We start from the raw sequence: 20,621 nt of genomic DNA, 5'->3' as shown, positions 1-20,621 counted from the left end.
CATGGCTATTACTTGGGCTTTTCCCACAACTGAAAAAAGTGCATGTATTTTGGTGACCCTACTATCTACTACCCACGGCCAAACATGCATGTTGGGAGAAGCATCACTGAATCTGTTCCATGGGAGAGTTGAGTCCCTGGGCCTGCTCTTTCCCCCATCCTATGACAATCCAGGCCACAGTATATTCCAGAATGTCATGCAGTTTTATCCACAGGGATCTAGTCCAACAGACCTTACCGATGCTTTGCACCAAACTTGTTATATTTGAATGGACACCTTCTATGGGCAACACAGCAGAGTTAAGAGCTCAGACTCTGAGGTCAGACTGCATGTGTTTGAATTTGGGCTCAGTCACTTACTAGCTGATAACATTGAACAAATTATTTAACTTTTGGAGTTCCAGTTTCCTTAGAATGAAGATAATAATAAGAGCCTCTCAGGGTTGCTTTGATGATTAAATGAGATAATGTATATAAAGCACTTACTGGCCTGCAATAAGTGCTCAATAAGTAGCAACCATCACATCATCATCATCATATTCACCATTATCACCATCTGGAGCCCTGCTAAGATGTCTGTTACAAGTGAAATTCTTCCTCAGAGGCCTTGAGTAGGCATATTAAGTTGCAGGTTTTTGTGGTCATTCATTCGCTGCCTTCCCCAGCTAGGGCGGTGGTTTTCACCTTGATCTATTGCTGTCAGCACTTAATGTGGGCCTCTCAGGCAGCTGGACAGTCCACCCCTGTCAGTAGCTGAAATGCTGGCCAACTATGTGGCTTCTGGGGAGATATTCTTGGAGCATAAGCTCAGAAAGCTTCCTCCCTCCAGGACTGTAAAGAACAGGACCTTATTTCCAGGGCCCAGGTCTGTATGAAATATCAATACTGTGTGCTGTGCTAGGGCCAGAGGAGTGCATGCTCTGAAATGTTATTGACATAAATCTCTGGGGAGAATAGGGGAAGCTTTACGCACCCTTCAAAACAATAAGCTAAGACTCCCCTAGGACAACCAAGATCACACAAGACTCATGCCACAACTGTTCATCTCCTTTCTTCTGGCTAAATGCAGAGTGGCCTAGATATTCAGGAAGTTGAGGCCTCAGCAGACAGGCACCTTCATGTGTAATCCCAAAAGGAACAGATGAGTAGAGGAGCATCTGCCAGTATCTCACTCTGCCTGACAGGATTTCTACTATCAGCCACCTCCACCTCTACCCAAACCTCAAACCACATGGCTGGAACCAGCCTCTGACACTCCTGAATGATTTGTAGCTTACACCCTGAGCCACTCTCACTGACCCTGCATGTACACTTCTTCCCAACCTGTTGTTGATTTTCTTGACATCAACCTAGTGATTTGTTTCACATCCTCCTCCTACCTCTCATGTCATCTTATGGCCTAGTTCAGTCCCCAGAGAAAATATTAAATTCAACCCCAGTTTTTTTCCAGTTTGTACTTTTTCTTTTCCTCCTTGACTACAGCTAGAGACCTCTGTAGCTACGGTGCTGTTGGCTGGTCTGGCAAGCAGTGATCCTGGAATCTCCACCTGGCTTAGGCCTTCAGGAGCAATGATCTCAGCAAATCTACAGCAGTTTTATAAGTAGGCAGAACCCTGGACTGCCACGTCAACTATTATATTGTGGCCCTCTTAGTAGTACTAGGAGTGTTATACTACATCATGACCAGCATCCAGCATGTACTTCAAAACTGTGAAGTGGTGATATATTTGAGCAGCATAAGTATCTATACATACCTCAGGCCAGATGGTTTGGGTGACTTACAGAGCAATCATCCTTGGCTACCCCAGAGTAGCATTTCCAGGGACCATTCTTTTTCCTTAAAACATTTGGATAATGCTGACAAAAGTGACTGTGGTCTTGGAACAGGGGCTCCCTTAGAATCTTATAATTATAAGATTTCTTAGTTTCATGGGCTACTATTACCTTCCCATTTACAGAAACCTGACTTGTCCCCATCTCCAATGCTACTCCTGGGCCAAACCATCACCATCTGTCTCCTGGACCACTGCAATAGCCTAACCTATCTCTTCATTGCCACCCTTGAGCACCTATAGTACATTCTACATAAGCAGCTAGAATGATCTTTTAAATACAAATTATACCATACCACTCCCATGTATAAATCTCTCCAATATATTGTGGTAATGTTTAAAAATAAAGAGTCCTCATTTTTGTAGCTATATAATAAAGTATTTACGGATTAAGGGACATGCTATCTGGATTATGCTTAATAATTCAGAGCCTATGGGTGGAGTTGAGGGTATAAAGGAAATAAGATTGACCATATGTTAGTTGTTGGAGCTGAGTGATGGTACATGAAGATTCATTGTATCATTCTAATTTGTTATATGTTTGAAATTTTCCATGGTTAAATGCAAAACAAAACAAAACAATGAAACAAACAGCAGCAGCCACAATAAAACCTTTCAATGGCTTCTTATCGTATTTAGAACAAGATCAACTCATAACCATGGCCTCCAATGTCCGCTAATCCTGCCGCTAACCAACTTTCTGACTTGATCTTCCACCACTTTCCCCTCAGCCATGCCAGCCTTCTTGCTTTACCTTAAACACACCAAAATCCATCTCCAGGTCTGTTCCCTCTGCTCTGTTTCCTTTGCCTGGAATGCCTGCCACCGTAGCCGCATAGTTTGCTCTTTTCATTATTTAGTTTCTCAGATCCAATGGCTCTTTCTCAGAGAGGCTATCTCTGACTACCTCTTACTATAGAGTCAGACACATAGATCTCCTGTCTACAACCACTTGTACATATAGATAGATTTCCTCTTGTAGAGAGCCTTTCCTGACCATCCTATCTAAAGTAGACCCTAACTCCCACCAGTCACTCTAAAGTATTCAACTCTATTTTCTTATAGAACTTATTACTATCTGATAGTGTAATTTACCTTTTATCTTCTTGTTTATTATCTGCCTTCTACGCTAGAATATAAGCTCCAAGAGGGCAGAAACTAATGCATGGTATATGGTAGGAGTTTGATTAATATTGGTTAAATGAAATAATAAAGGACTACCCAGTGGAGATTGGTAGATTACCTTGTATTTTGGGGAAGATGAGTGCTCACCTCGTATGTTATGTCCAGGTAGAGGACATGGAGGCCTCCAATACTGAGCAGCAGGCAGTCTTGCCTAGCATAACTTACAGATACATTGTGCTTATTTTCTGTTCAAACTGATGACAGTGAGGTGTAGAAAATGAGAAGCTCTTTGAACAATGCCTGGCACACAGTCAGTTCTTAATAAAGAATCTGAATTAGGAAGAGCCTGGATTTTGAGTTTGCTTATTTATATCTTGCCTCATTCCACAAAGGATCTGAGACATTTAACTTTGAAATCAGTCAGATTCGGGTTTTAATCTTGGCACAGATACCTAAAGGTATCAAGTCACTAAGGTCACACTTACTTGAACTAAACACTTATCCTTAAACTAAACATTTCACCTCTCTGAGCATTCATTTCCTACTTCCCAAATGTTTAGGTTTCAAATCAGAAGAGGAACTATGAAAAAAGAAAATCATTTCTTCAGTACAGAAGAAACAAAGAGAAATCAAGGTAAATAGAAAAATACAAAACAAGACAGATTTAAGTCCAAACATATCAGTAATAAGAATATATGTGAAGAAATTAAATTCATCTATTAAATTACAGATGTTCTAGCTTGAGTATAGAAGACAAATAACAACTAAATAAAATGACACAGGAAGGTTAAAAATATAAAGGGATAGAAAATGATATGCTAGATAAATATTAACAAAAAGAAAGCATTATTATTAGTAGATGAAATGGCATTAAAGGGACAAAGAGGGAAATTTCAAATTGAATAAAGGAACAATTTACCAGGAAGATATAATAGAGGCAGAAAATCATATGCACCTAAGGAAGTAGTTTCAAAATATATAAAACAATAATTACAAGGAGAAATTTATGATTCTACAATCAACGTGGGAGACTTTAGCATACCTCAGAAATGGAAAGATCACTAGATAAAGAATAATTAAGAATAGAGAGGTATTGACTAATAATATTAATAGGCTTGATGATATAAACAATGTGCATACATTTATGTATATAGATATAAAACTTTGTACCCAACAGTTAAAAATACATATTATTTTCAGGTGCATATGAAGTGTTCATGTAAATTGCCAATCTTGATAAAAATTTTTAAAATTTATTGTATACAGACCATATTTACTGAGCACAATGCAACAAATTTAAAAATAAGAAATAAAAAGACAAATATCTGTCTTAGTCTGTTTGGGTGTTTTAACAAAGTACCATATACTGAGTAGCTTATAAACAACAAAAATTTATTTCCCACAGTTCTGGAGGCTGGAAATTCCAAGATCAAGGTGCCAGCAGATTGGGTCTGATGAAAGTCCACTTTCTTGTTCATAAACAGTGCCTTCTCACTGTCTCCTTACCTGGTGGTAGAGGGTAGCTAGCTGTTTGGGGCCTCTTTTATGAGGGTACTCATCAAATCTCTTCTCAAAGGTCCCACCTTCCAATACTATCACATTGGTGATTAGGTTTCAACACACAAATTTTGGGGTGTCACAAACATTTAGACCATGACGATAGCCATACATTTAGGTATTTAAGAACATATTCTTTTTTTTTTTTTTTTTTTTTTTGAGACAGAGTCTTGCTCTGTCGCCCAGGCTGGAGTGCAGTGGTGCGATCTCGGCTCACTGCAACCTCCGCCTCCCGGGTTCACACCATTCTCCTGCCTCAGCCTCTGGAGTACCTGGGACTACAGGCGCCCGCCACCACGCCTGGCTAATTTTTTGTATTTTTAGTAGAAACGGGGTTTCACCGTGTTAGCCAGGATGGTCTCAATCCCCTGACCTTGTGATCCGTCCGCCTCAGCCTCCCAAAGTGCTGGGATTACAGGCGTGAGCCACCGCACCCGGCCTTTAAGAACATATTCTAAACAATTAATGGGTTAAGGAGGAAATTTACTGGGCCAAAGCATACTCAGAAATAAAGTTATAACCATAAAGACATTTATTAGAAAATGAGAAAGTTTAAAAATTGATAGAGTAAGCACACAACTCAAGTAATTAGAAAAGCTTGTGTTTCTAACTCAGGAACAGAAAACCAAACACCGCATGTGCTCACTTATAAGTGGAAGCTGAACGATAAGAACACATGGACACAGGGAGGGGAAACAACGCACGCTGGGGCCTGTCGGGGGTGTAGGGGGAGGGAGAGCATCAGGAAGAACAGCTAATCCATGTGGGGCTTAATACCTAGGTGATGGATTGATAGGTGCAACAAACCACCATTGCACACGTAAGCTTACCTATATAACAAACCTGCACGTCATCCACATGTATCCTGGAACTTAAAATAAAATTAATGTTTTTTCAAAAAGGAAAACTTGAGTTTTCAGCCTGAAGTGAAAAATCGTGGATAAATCTTTACTCTTCAGAATTTGAGTGGATATCAATTCTCTAACATATGTCTTTAAGGGTACTAAATTGAATGCCACTCAGTGGTTGCCTGAGCAGTACTTATTATCAATTTGGTGTGTAACAGAGATGGAAGAGCTGTTTTCTACAAAGCACACCTGGTAGACATTAACACCACATCTAGCAAAGGGATACAAACAATCTGTGATGGAAAAAAAAGGCTACTTCCCTGAATAGGAAGGGCAAGACTTCAAACCTAAGGTACTCCTGTAGCCTGTGCCTAGAGCAGTTATAAATTCTGTGAATTTCAGCTAGTCTCACTTCCCCTGATGGGGAAAGGACACATTTCAGTGGTATAATTTGGAGCTGCAGGCTGTAGGGGAACTGCCCTTCTGGTGGAACGTAACACTTGTCCCAAAGCATAAGTGTTAGGTTCCAAGAAAGGCACAAAGTGCCCCCGATGAATAGAGTATTGCATAAGGTATTACAGTACTCTTGAATGGGGTGTAGAAGTGCATTTTGAATGACCTCAGAAATATGACCCTATGGTACTCTGTAGAACACATGACAATAGACACTTCGGGGAGGGAATAGATATAGAGTTAATTTTCTGTGGCCCAAAATAACCAAGGGAGTTCAAATAAAATGTGATACCTGCATCTCAAGCATTCAGTAAAATCACTGACCATGCAAATAACCCATTTGAAAATAAATCAGCCCTCCAAACCCTTAGAATTAGTAGATTTTTTTCCTCTAGAATAAAATAAATATCACCTGGACAACATAATTGTGTTTTGCTACTTGTCTTGCCCAGCGAACCTTATCTGGAATCAGAGAGCATCCACGACATCACAAGAGTGCTGGGAGGAATGTTTTGCTTGGATACATTCTGCCCAAGAGAGAGTTTCAGAGTTGGTTGTTATGGGAACTGCTTCAATGGGCAGAAGTCAAAAAGTGAAAAATATTCTTATCATTATCCAAAGAATCCCCGAATTGAGATTTAAAGAACTTTAAAAAATATATTGGGGATCCTCTGGGCATAACAGAGACAGGTAGAATGGGTATATGGGCTTTTGAGTTCATGCACATAATGCTATGAAGGGGATGCCCCTGGTCTCCCGCTTTCCTTTTTGATATTTGTAAGAGAGTCCTATCTGGCCATTGGATCTGTTTGACATCAGTGGCAAGGGCCCAGATGAGCAGATAAGAGCCAAGTTTGCATATGTGCTAAGGGGTAAGTTCCCAGCTGCTGATAGGCAAGTGATGGTGGCAACACAGCACCACTGACACAAAAGAAAAACACTGTGATACCTGTGTAGGACACCTGAATGCCTGTTCAGAGATCAGATTTTGCTACATTTGAAAGTCCTGGTTAGACATAAACTACTGTACTGCCAGACAGCAATTTTGTATCTGGTAATGAACTGGTCAGGATGCTTGCCACTTTACAAAATACAACTGGAAGAAGGAATAGGAGTCGAACCCATAATGCAATGGTTTTCAAAACTCAAGCAGGCATCAGTATCATCTGGAGGAATTGTTAAAACACGGATGGCTGAGGCCCACTCCAGGATTTCTGATTGAATAGGTGTGGTATGTAGCCAATAATTTGCATTTCCAGCAGTTTTTCAGGTGAATGCTAATGTTGCTGGTTTGGAGGCCACACCTTGAGAACCACTGACATAATGGTTTATAACAATATCTACTCATCTGGGAAGTAATCAGGATAGGGGATACTCCCAGCTCCAGGCAATAATAATAGTGATCAGATTAGTTGTTTCTTGTCAAAGCTGCTGAAGAGAGGAGATTGTGGGAACAAATAGTGGGGTGTGTGTAACAACTTTTGAGCATCACATGGACCCCATGACTACCTCAGTCTTCGATAAGAGTAGGCAGCTCTCTCCAAGACTCCGGGAATTAATAAGCTTCCTCCCAGAAACTATCATCTGGACATCTCAGAGTTGGAGCCTGTGGAACTGGGAGATGCTTCTGCGACAAGAATGTGGCTAGTAGTATTCTTGAGAAAAAGATTTCTTAGTGTCTGATTGGAGAATTCAGAGACAGTGCCCCTCAAAGGATGCTGGGAAGTCCAATGTGATGACTGGCATAGAGTTAGCTTGTATGCTCAGTGAAGATTTATCTCATGTGACTAGCTGCTACCTGGTGTGCAAAGATCCCTGACATCCACCTGATGCTCCCAACTCACTGAGGGGATGTTGCAGTACTCTTCTTAGCAAGGGTGCAAAAGGTTCCACTAGGATGCTTGCACTTCACTGTTCTTATTCCTGGTGAGAAGTCTTTTCATATCATAAGTCATCCAATCATTCCTCCCTATGTTTACCTCACATGTGGAAGCCATTTATTGTAACAATGTATTGACTTTTTTTTTTTTTTTTTCAGAGGGGGAATGGATAGAAGCAACAGAGTGGTTTACTGGTCTGGAATGTGCTTCATCTGAAGAATGAGGGGTTCCCCTGTCCTTCCAGAGCCAGGAGCTCTTCCCACTGATTTTGGCCATAAGAGACCAACTGATCTCACCATCCTTGACCACAAGAGGTGGTAGCAGAATAGTGCAAGGACCCTGGGGGTGGAAGTGGGGGTGGGGGCAAAGGAGTAACAAAAGAAGGAGGGAGGGGTACCCAGGAATGAGAGAGCCTTCCAAGCACCCATTTGAGGCAGATCTATGGACTAAAGACTATCAGCTAGTAACAGTGGAGAAATGGTTTACCCCATTTTCTAGATTTCAAATGTGCTTGGGTTGGCCATAAGTAAAAGATATTTTTAAAGTCTTCTAATTGATTCCACTCTTGCAAGACGTCATGGGGCATAATTGCAGCATAACATGGATGAAACGCCAAGTACAGGACCTGGCACAAACAAGCAATAAAAGCTACCATTTGTTAAGCACTGACTCTGTGCCAGGCTCAGCACCAAGTACTTCAGCATTATCTCACTTTATCCTCTCAACAACCTATGAAGAGGTAGGTCCTAGTATTTTGCAAATGGGGAACTAAAGCTCTCAGAGATGGAGTAACTTACCCAGAATGACATGGCAAGAAAACTGGCAGTATTAGTCTAGCAAAAAGAAGAGCAAACTAAACCTAAAACAAGGAGAAGGAAGGGAAGAATAAGAATTGGAATGGAAATGAATGAAATAAGGAGTAGCAAACAATAGAGAAAAGTGATTTAAAAAATTTTCTTTGAAAGCATCAACAAAATTGACAAACCTTTAGTTAGACTGAAGTAGAAATAGAGAGGGTTCAAATTACTAAAATCAGGAATGAAAGAGAGGCATCATTACCAACCTTAAAAATGATTATAAGGAAATATCAATAACTGTAGCCAACACATTTCATAGATGAAATGAACAAATTCCTAGAAAGATACTGCTGTAACCTGAATGTATTCTCCAAAATTCATGTGCTAGAAACTTAATCCCCAGTACAATAGTATTTGGAGGTGGGGCCTTTGGGGAGATGTTTAAGTCATGAAGGGTCTATCCTCATAAATGGATTAATGCTGCTATAAAAAGGGTTTGTTGGCTGGGCACGGTGGCTCACGCCTGTAATCCCAGCACTTTGGGAGGCTGAGGTGGGTGGATCATTTGAGGTCAGGAGTTCGAGACCAGCCTGGCCAACGTGGTGAAACCCTGTCTCTACTAAAAAAAAAACAAAAATTAGCCAGGCATGGTGGCAAGTGCCTGTAATCCCAACTATTCAGGAGGCTGAGGCAGGAGAATTACTTGAACCTGGGAGGCGGAGGTTGCAGTGAGATGAGATCATGCCACTGCACTCCAGCCTGGGCAACAGAGTGGGACTCCATCTCAAAAACAAACAAACAAAAAAAAAAAAAAACGGTGGGGGGACTTGTTGAAGTGAGTTTACTCTTTTCCATTCCATTCTTCTGCCATGTGAGGACACAGTGTTTGTCCTCTTTTGCCTTTCTGCCTTTTATCATGTGAAGCTGCCACAGAAAAAGCCCTCACCGCAGGTCAGTGTCTTGAACTTGGACTTTCCAGCCACCAGAACTATTAGAAATAAATTTCTGTTTTTTATAAAGTACCCAGTCTCAAGTATTCTGTTGTAGCAACATAAACAAAGACAGAAATTGGTACCAGATGAGTGGGATGTTGCTATAACAAAAACCTGAAAATGTAGAAGCAACTTTGGAACTGGGTAATGGGTAGAGGCTGGAAAAATGTGGAGAATCAGGCTATAAAAAGCTGTATTGCTGTTAATGAAGCATTGAGGATCATTCTGGTCAGGGCTCAGAAGTCCCCAGAACTAGGGAGAGCCTGAATCTTCTTAGAAACTACCTAAGTGGTTGTGACCAGAATGCAGGTAAAAATATGGATAGTAAAGATTCTGTCATAATGATTCTGATAGGTCTCAGACAGAAATGAAGAGCAAAGTGTTGGAAACTGGAGGAAAGGCCATCCTTGTTACAAAGTGGCAAAGAACTTGGTTGAATTGTGTTCATGTCCTAAGACTCTGTGGAAGGCAGAACATAAGACTGATGAACTAGAATATTTGCCAGAAGAAATCTCTAAGCAGCAAAGTGTTCAGGATGCTGTTTGGCTTCTCCCACCAGCTTACAGTAAAGAAAGGATGATTTAAACACAGAATTTGTAATTAAAATGGAAGCAGAATATAAAGATTTGGAAAATTCTCAGCTGGCCATATAAGGAATTTAAAAACCTGTTTAGGAGAAAAAAAAACAAGGGTATAGCCAAGCAACTATTTGATAAGAAGATAATTATGGATAACAGGAGCCAGATACTATTTATTAAGATAGTAGGAAAATGACCTCAAAGGCATTTCAGAGTTCTTTAGGGACTGCCCCTCCCATCACAGGCCCAGAGTGCCAGGGCCTTGAGGGCAGAATAGTTTAAAAGTGGAGGGGAGGCCAGGATGCCTGTGGGACCTTGGGGGCTTGCTTCCCAGGGCTGCCTCAGGTCTTTACTCCCTATTCTGGTGGAGCACTCCTTGACCACCCTAGCTGTGGCTTCAGCAGGCCCAGGCACAGCTCAGGTCACAAGGTTGCAAGCAGTGATCCCTGGTGACATCCATGTGATGCTAATTCTGCAGGCTCATAGAGTGCAAGAGCTGTGGAGGCATGTCTTCCTCTACCAAGATTTCTAAATTGTCTAAAGATACTTTAGAGATCCTTGGGCCTCAGGCCTGTGAGGACACAGTGCTCATCCCCTTTTGCTCTTCCACCTTTTGCTGTGTGAGGATGCAGCAAGAAGGACCTCACCAGATGCTGGTACCTTGGCTGTGAGTTCCCCAGCCTCCAGAACTGTGAGAAATAAATTTCTGTTTCTTATAAATTACCCAGTCTCATGTATTCTGTTGTAGCAGCACAAAATGAACTAAGACAAAAACAAACAGCTGAAATGGATCCAAGAAGTTGATAATCTGAATAGACCTTTAACAAGTAAAGAGACTCAATGAGCAATTAAAAAAAAAAAAAAAAAAAAAACTACCCACAAAGAAAAGCCTAGGCTCAGATGGCTTCATTGGTGAATTCTACCAAATGTTTAAAGGAGAAATAACCAATCAATTGCAAACTCTTCCAAAAAATAGAAAAGTGAACACTTCCTAACTCTTTTATGAGGATAGTATTGCCCTGATAACAAAACCAGAAAAATACATCACAACAAAAGAAAAGTACAGATCAATATCTCTTGTGAATATGATTGAAAAAATCCTCAACAAAATACTATCAAATCAAATCAAATCTAGCAGCATTTAAGAAGAATCATCCACAATGACCAAGTGGGACTTACGCCAGGGGTTCAAGGTTGATTCAATATATGAAAACGAATCAATGTAATATACCATATACCATATTATTAGGATAATGAAAAAAATCCACCTGATTATTTTAATAGATAATTGACAAAAATCTAATACCTTTTCATGATAAACATACTAAATGAACTAGAAAAAGAAGGAAACTTCCTCATCCTGATAAAGGGTATCTATAAAAACCCACAGCTAATATCATATTGAATGGTGAAGGACCAAAATTTCTTCTCCTAAGATTAGGCATTTAACAAAGATGTCCACTCTCACCACTCCTATTCAACAATGTGCTAGAGGTTCAAGCCAAAGAAATTAGGAAAGAAAATGAAACAAATGCCTCTACACTAGAAAGAGGAAGTAAAACTATCTCTATTTACTGATGGCATGGCCTTGTATATAGAAAATCTTCAGGAATTCACACACACATTCACACACACACGCACACACACACACACACACACACACACCCCTATTAGAACTAATAGATAAGTTCAGCAAGGCTTCAGGATATAAGGTTACTATACAAGAATTAGTTGTATTTCTATATACTTGAAATGAACAATCTGAAATGAATTTAAGAAAACAATTCCATTTGCAATAGTATTAAAATAGATATAAATTTAACAAAAGCGGTGCAAGATTTTTACACTGAAAACTACAAAGCATTTCTGAAAGAAATTAAAGAAGATCTAAATAAATGGAAAGACATCCAATGTTCAGGAATTAGATATCTTAATATTAAGATGACAATACTCCTACGTTAATCTACAGATTCCAATCGATTCCTATCAAAGTCCCAAATGACTTTCTCACAGAATTAGACAAGCTGTCCTTAAAATTATATGGAAATACAAGGGATTTAGAATAGTCAAGATGATCTTGAATTAGAATAAAAAAGCTGGATGACTCACACTTTATGATTTCAAAACTTACCACAGTTACAATAATCATAGCGGTATGGTACTGGCATAAGAATCAATGGTATGGAACTTGGGGTGCAGAAAAAATCTGCATTGCTTGTGTGACCAATTGAGTTTTTACTAGAGTGCCAAGACTATTCAATGGGGGAAATAATAGTGTTTTCAACAGATGATGCTGAAACACCTGGTTATCCACATGCAAAAGAATGAAGTTGGACCCCTACCTCACAACATACACACAAATGAACTCCAAATGGATCATAGACCTAAGTATAAGAGTGAAAACTATAAAACTCTTAGAAGAAAACCTAAGAGTAAATCTCTGTGATCTTGGGTTAGGCAAAACTTTCTTAGACATGACACAAAAGCACAAGTGACAAAAGAAGACATAGATAAGTTGGATTTCATCAACATTAAAAATGGCTTTGCTTCAAAGTGCACTATCAAGAAAGTGAAAAGACAACACACAGAACGGGAGGAAACATTTGTTAATCTGATAAGGGACTTACATCTAGAACATATAAAGAACTCTTACAACTTAATAATAAAAAGAAAAATAACCCAATTTAAAAATTGGCAAAGAATTTGAATAGACATTTATCCAAAAAAATTCACAAATGATGAATGAAAAGTTGCTCAGCATTGTTAGCCATCATGGAAATGCAAATAAAACCACAGTGAAATACCACTTTACACCCACTAGGATGACTACAATAAAAAAAGACAGATAATTACAAGTGTTGACGAGGATGTGGGGAAATTAAAATACTTACACATTAATAGTGAGAATGTAAAATGTGAAGCCACTATGGGAAACAGTCTGGTGGTTTCTCAAACATGTTAGCATAGAGTTACCATATACCCCAGCAATTCAATTCCTATGTATATATAAAAGAGAAAGGAAAACATATGTCCACAAAAAAACTTGTACATGAATGTTCATACAGCATTATTTATAATAGCCAAAGGTGGAAACAATAAAAATGCCCAATAACTGATGAGTGGATAAACACAATGTGGTAAATACGTATAATGGAATATTATTCAGCCTTAAACAGGAATGAAGTAATGATACATGCTACAAAGTTGAATCTTGAAAACATTAAGCTAAGTGAAAGAAGGCAGACATAAAACACAATATATTATATGATTTCATTCATATGAAATTTCCAGAATAGGCAAATCCATACAGACAGGACACAGATTGGTGGTTGCCAGAGGCTGCAGAGGTGACAAAGACTGTCTCCTTGACCAAACTTTAGTCAGGGTCCTCTAAGCCCTTTTCTCAACTAGGCCTCATCTTTGGGCTTTGTCCTTCGGCCCACATAGTTCAGTTTTGGCAAGAATCCTGCTAAGTCAGTTCATTGAGAATCTCCCACCCCAGATAGATCACACTCAATATCTGATCACATTCCTCATCTCCTACCATCCCCCCAGGTGATATCTGATCACACTGGCCTTCCTTTAGCAAATATCCTGTTAGGTCAGTTTAGCAAACATTCCCCCTACCCTTGGTGTCTCCTTAGTAATTTTCCATCCACCAACTCCATTCACCCAAACCTGCTCCTTGACTATAAACACCTACTTGTCTTTGCTGTTATTCAGAATTGAGCCAGGTTTTATGCTGAGGGTTCTTTACCACTATTGCCATAGTTCCTGAATAAAATTTGGTTTTACTCCTTTAACTACTGTCCAACTCTGGATTTCTTTGTTTTTTAAGTTTAGAGTGAATATGTATTTTATATGATTGAAAATTTCTCTCTCTCTCTCTTTCTTTAAAAATAATTTCAACTTTTATTTTAGATTCAGGGGGTACCTGTGCAGGTTTGTTACCTGGGTATATTGAAGGATGCTGAGATTTGGGAGTATGATTAATCCTGTCACCTAGGTAATGATCATAGTACCCAATAGGTAGTTTTTCAACCCACATCTCCCCAGTAGTCCCCAGTGTCTATTGTTGCCATCTTTATGTCCATGACTACTGACTCTGGATTTCTTTAACAGCATTTGGAGTAGGGATGAGGAGTAACTGCTAATGGATATGGGATTTCTTTTTGAAGCAATGAGAATGTTCTAAAATTGATTGTGGTGATGGCTGCACAACTCTGTGGACCCACTAAAAACCATTGAATTGTATACTTTAAGCAGGTGAATTGTATGGTATGTGAATTATGTCACAATAAAGATGTGGAAAAAATTGGCTGCATCTGGATTTAAGCCCAGATATGGCTGACTCCAAAGCTTGCACTCTGCACAAAGCTGCTCTGCTACCTCAGAAGGTGTTTGATAAATGCACTGCTGTCATTAGAGCTACTGTTATGATTACTCCACAAGGGGAAGAGTTTATGATTGAGAAGGCCACCTTGCAAGAGCTTTGGAAATTCATGGACTCAAATAGCAATGACCACATCCCAGAGCAGTAGTAGACTTCCCAGAAACAGACCTGTATTCCCAGGGATCCTACTATCAGATCTAACCACTAGAGGAAGCCAGAATCGCCAAGCTGACACCTGTCAGCCTATGCACTCAGAGTTCTCTAGCGGCTTCCTGCCTCAGGACCTGGGAAACATCAGTGGGTTGGGTTCCACCTGCAGTTTACAAGCCTTTCTCAGTAGCAGATGCAAGCCAGCTCCTAAGCTCGCTGGGTGCTGGCAGAGTTCCAAGACCAGCTCACCACAGTCCTCAAAGTGACCAAAGGCTGAAGGGTCTTAGGCAGCATCCCAGCACCAACACATGCCCCTGGCAAGACTGAAGCCAGCACTTCCACCTGTGTCAGTACCCCAACCTGGCGGGCTCCTGAGGCCTGCTCATCCTGGCTTGTCAGGACATCAGACTAAATGCTAATAGAACGGACCTGAGGCCGAAGGAAAGAGAAAAAGCTAGGCAACAAGAAGGACCACTATAGATATCTCCAAGCTTCAAGTGCCCGTGGGAACAGAAGCCGTACAAAGAACTTGGACCCCTTTCCCTTGAATGATTATGCCACACTTGCCACAGACAATCTCTGCAAAAACGGCCCTTCTCTTCCCACCACAGGATCCCCACTTGGCTTTGGGCTCCTTGTAACAATAGCAGCCATTATTTGCTGGGTGCTTACTGTGTGACAGCCGCTCTACTAAGCTCTTAAGACCTGTGATGTCATTTAATCCTCACAACACCACCAGTGATAGGCATTCCCATTTTGCAGACAAGGAACCGGAGATGCAGGGAGGTTAAATGCCTTGCCCAAGTTTGCTTAGCTAAGCATGTGGTCAAGCTAGTCTTTGAATTCTGACTTTCTGGCTTCCAAGCCCATGCTCTCAGCCACTTCTCTAGCCTCTGGATTTCTAACAAGGTACCTATGTGGTGGTCCCATTTGGGAAGGAGCTTCTGGAGGTGAAAATGCCCCTTTGTACCCAAGTGTGTAGCCAACCAGTGGGTATAACAGGACACTGGAGGCAGCCTCAGGGATTCCATCACTCGTAAGAAGGACCCACCTACCACTCCACAGCTATTGACTCAGAGCAACCCATTTCACAGCATGTATCTTCTATAATGACGAGCTTCTGCCCATGCCACTAGCTCATCCCACCTAGCTCCATTGTGAAGCCAGCTGCAGTGGCCAGAATTCACAGGGGTACCATATACCCATCCTCTAACCCAGAGCATCACCTAGCAACAGGCACACCAACCCACTGATTCTAGGTTTCCTCAGCCTTGGGGCCCCCGCAACCTACCAAAAGGCAATCTGATTATTTAATTAAGTGACGTATTACCAAGGAGAAGGGGTGGATTGTCCTGGAGGTGTTAGCCTGCCTCAAGCTAGCTTCACCAGGCAAATCTACAGAAACTCTGCCTTTTCATCCTGACCCCTCTCCATACTCACAGGTGAGCACCTGAGTACTTCATGCCTATTATAACTTTTTCTAGGAGCTGCCTTACCCTGTTATATTGGCAAGAAATCATCAATCTCCTTATTTTCATTAAGCCAATTTGAATCTGATCTTTATTCTCAGTCCCCCAACCACCCTCAGACTCTTGGGAAATTTAACTTCAGCAGTTATTATCAGATATTCTCCTCCACCACAGGATTAAGCAAGTCTTGGGGTTATATGTAAGGCACAAACTTTGATAAGACCTATCGTTTCACTAGTCATTTGCCCATATGGGTAGTTTTCAGCCAGTCTTCTATTCTGATTGGTCATTGCCTAATTCTGGGTGGCTGGAGAGTATGTTCTTCCAGTTGTTAAATATTTGACCACCACCTTTGGGTTACAGGAGCCACTTGAAATTCCAGCAGGCTCAGGAGAACCTTGGGACCCTTAGTCTCAAGATTCTTCTGAGCCTTCTTCCTGCCTGTCTTCCCAGGTTCATCTCTTGCCACACCTTGCCTTGCACTTTCTGTTCCAGCAACACTAAACTACAGAGTTGCCAGGCTGTAGCATGATGCTTTCACCTTCCAGGACTTTTCTTCCAGCTTTTATCTCTGCCTAGATTGCCTCTCATATTCTTTAAGCCTCAGCTCATGTACCCCCTTTCCTCCTGAAAGCCCTCCCTAACTATGCCAGTCTGCAAGAGGTGAACCTTTTTCTTATTTCCATGCCACTTTGCTTCCTGCTTTCATAGTACTAATTGCAGCATACTGTGCTTGTCTGTTTCCATTGTGTGGGAACAACCAGAGAGAGGGGACTACATCTTATTTGTCTCTGTACCCCCAGCACCTTGCTTAGGGCCTGGGACAGTGAGTTTTGATGAATAAATGAATAAATGATTTAATGGAATAAATAATGGAGGTGGGGTAGAGTTGAAATCTGGAGAAGTTGAGAATGAATCCATAGTAATGTCACATAAGTGGAGTTGTCCAATGCAGCTAGATGGAGTTTTTCCTCTCTGCACCCTTCCTGGGGCCTGGAACATACCAGACTGGGATAATCGAAGGGGACCTTTTGTGATGCAACCCAAAGGGGAGCAAACTGATATGAGATTCTTTTAGCAGCATTACACACAGAGGGTATGTTAAGAGGCAGTCACCCCTGTCAATGTGAAAGGCCCAATTGTAAGAGGCACCTGAGGGCTTCTCTGAGGTAGGAACCATGCCTCACTGTGAGTGCTTGACCCTTGTAAGTGCTTGACCCTGAAGCTGGGCCAGTGGGAATCCTTTCCTTCATCTCCCTTTCCACCTGCAAGGGTACAAGCCCTTTCTAGCTCCATCCAGGGGCAAACTCAATTGAATAGTATAACTGACACACCATGCCTAAGGTCAAGGAGGAAAAAAGATTAGATCTTGAGGGGACAGACAGCTTAAAAGGCCAAGGAGCCTTTTAAGGGGGGAAGAGAGGGACAGAAGGAATCTCAGAGGAGAGGCTCCTTGAGACACCAAGAGAGGGCAACTCTGTGGGTGGCCCTGAAAGGGGAGAACAAAGGCCTACTGAGGCCATTGGTTTGGATAGAAGAGCTAATCCCAGAGGGGGGAGGGGGAGGGCAGAGACACGACTCTCCTGTTTGCAATAGGCAACTGGAGCCGCGAGTAAAGACCTATTCTTCACATTGTTCCTGGCTTTGTATGTGTGATTGATCAGGTAATAGTAAGACTTTTTCCTCCAGTAAAAGACTATACTAGCCCACTCTTCTGATGTTAAAGGGCATAATAAGGGAGTCACATGGTGTTGGAGGGGGAGTTGTCAGGGGATGGGGCCCATCCAGAATTGTTGAAGTGTGTGTGATGCAGAGTTTAGAAGCACCCAAAACAAAGCATACCGAAGAACTGAATGCAGATGAGGCCCTGTGGCCCTTAAATTGTTAATAGAATGAGCCTAGGGCTGGAGACAAACTGGATGTATCCCAGGCAATAATGGTGTTTGGGATCCCCTCCCGGTAGGAGAGGGATATGGTGGAGACAGCAGCGGTCTCAGCACTAAAGTCCCTGGAGGAGGGTCATGCGTGGGAATGGGTGCTTCACCAAGGAGCTGGGACTCTATTTGCATTGGAGATTTTCCAGGGTTGTTCAAGCTTAAAATTCCCCTCGAGAAATCAGACGAACACAGAATTTTAAGAGGTGATCAGTTTGCTTCTGGAGAGCTGAGGAGACTATACTGAGGAGACTATACTGAGGAGGCATGTTAGAGAACTTGCAGGGTTCCATTCATGAGTTGGTACATGGGTTGAAGGCACTAAATTTTTCAGCTACAGTTGGTTGTTGATTTTAGTGTAGGTCATTTGAAGCGGAGAAAGTGCTAGGAAAGCATATGTCAAGTTCTTGGCTATCGGGCAGAGAGAGGATCTGAAGTTCTGCATTTGGGATGAGATTAAACACCTATTTGCATACAGCAATGGAAAGGGGAGCCTGACATTCCTGTAAAGAATCAAGCAGCATGGATCAAAACAGTGCTGACTGGAGCCTCTTCAGATAAGGTTATTGGAAACCACACTAGGCTGCATATTTGGCCTAAGATATTGTCAGGATGGGTAATTGCTATAACACAACTTCAAAATCTTAAAACTGTAACATAATAAAAATTTAGTGCTAGCTCATGGCAGTCCAATGTGGTCTGCAAGGGTCGGGCCACTCTGCTTTCTGTCGCCATTCAGAGACATAGCTTCAACTATCTTGTAATGTTGCCACCTTGAACACAAGTCCCAAAGTTGCAAGGAAAGGGGAGGAGAGCATGAGGAAGGCACACCTAACACTTAACTGTCTCAGCTTCTGAGTGATACCTATAATTTCTGCTCACTTACTATTGCCATAAAACCAGTCATATGGCCTAACATTGATATAAGGACAGTGGAAAATGTAGTCCCTAGCTAGATGGTTGGTTCCCAGCAAAAGCTCTATACTTATAGAAGTGAAGCACAATCTTTGGTGGACAGCAGGCTATCTCTGCCACAACCCACTGGAATTACCTCTGTGATACAATTACCTGGTGTTGTGAGATTGAAGTGGAGACTATCACAAGTGATTAGAGGTAAGCTGGGGCAGCTGAGCCTACCTTTTAGGTTCAAACTCAAGTCTTGGTTGTTGAGGCAGAAGTAGCTGCAGGGAGGCATATGAAATGGATGGCAGCTACTCTAAAAGTAATGAGGATCAGGAACCCTAAGCTTTACCTTAGATGGAGAGAAAGCTCCCAGCCAATCTGAAGGAACCTCAGGCAGGAGGCAGCTGAGTGCTGGGCAGTGCAGAACTCACTTCTGTACAGCTTCACCAAGATTCTCCTTCTGGAATAGATTCCCAGCAAGTTCAAGTCCTATTCCCCAAGACAAAGAAGGATGCAGATAAAGGTAAAAATGGAGACAGAGCCATGACTACCATTTTACTAGAAACATCTGACCGAAGCCAAGTGGCCACTGTTGGACCATCTACCCCACAGCCTCTCTCCTAGCACACATTTTCCTAGCAGGTCTCCCAGCTGCACTGGTAGTGCTTTGGCAATGGAAGTGGGGCATGGACAGTAGTCTGCAGGAGAGGCTGATTCATGAATGGGGATGGAGTTATGTTATTTGGCTGGAGGCTCCCTAGGTCTGGTGGGAGTGGAGTGGGATGCTATTTAAGGCAGTCAGTAATGATATTGCTGGGAAGGAGTCAGGATTCATTGTTGAGAGGTCACAGGTTGGAAAATAGGGAAGTGCATCAGAGCCATAGGGTGAGGTGAAGTTGGAGACAGAAGGATGAGCAATGAAGTCCTAGCCAGGTTTGGTGGCTCATGCCTATAATCCCAGCACTCTGGGAGGCTGAGGTGGGAGAATAACAAACTCAGGAGTTCGAGACCAGTCTGAACAAATTAAATAAATTAGCTAGGCGTGGTTAGGCTGAAAGTGGGGTGGGGTGGGGTGGGATAGCCCTTAAGCCTGGGAGATCGAGGCTACTGCAGGGGCAACACACAGAAACCTTGTCTCAAAATAATAGAGAAAGAAAGAAAGAAAGAAAGAAAGAAAGAAAGAAAGAAAGAAAGAAAGAGAAAGAAAGAGAGAGAAAGAAAGAAAGAGAAAGAAAGAGAGAGAAAGAAAGAAAGAAAGAAAGAGAAAGAAAGAGAGAAAGAAAGAAAGAAAGAAAGAGAGAAAGAAAGAAAGAAAGAAAGAAAGAAAGAAAGAAAGAAAGAAAGAAAGAAAACAACAAAGTCTTTAGCTTGGAGAGTTGAAGGACAAGTTGGGGTGTGAGGTCTGAGTGAAGGTGGTGGGTACGGTCCAAGGCTGAGCTGGGATTTTTTGTTTCAGTATCCCACTTCTGGGGTTTATAGAGGGCTTCTCTGAGATAAGAACCATGCCTCACTGTGAAGCAAGTTTGAGGGGTTGACCACAGCAGTATGTATGTGACAGTGGTGTAGGCTGCATCCCAAGAGGACTCTGAAAACCTCTGTAAACACTTAAATCAAATACAGCTCACAACTTTGAGTGACTGCTGTAACATTGGGTGGTAGAGGGCAGTGGTGATTGACTAGTACCTGAACACCCTGCCTGTTCGGGGACACT

Source organism: Macaca mulatta, chromosome X (genome assembly GCF_049350105.2).
Source record: "Macaca mulatta isolate MMU2019108-1 chromosome X, T2T-MMU8v2.0, whole genome shotgun sequence".
In the NCBI taxonomy this organism is placed as follows: Eukaryota; Metazoa; Chordata; class Mammalia; order Primates; family Cercopithecidae; genus Macaca; species Macaca mulatta.
Note: the sequence above shows the minus strand (reverse complement) of the source record.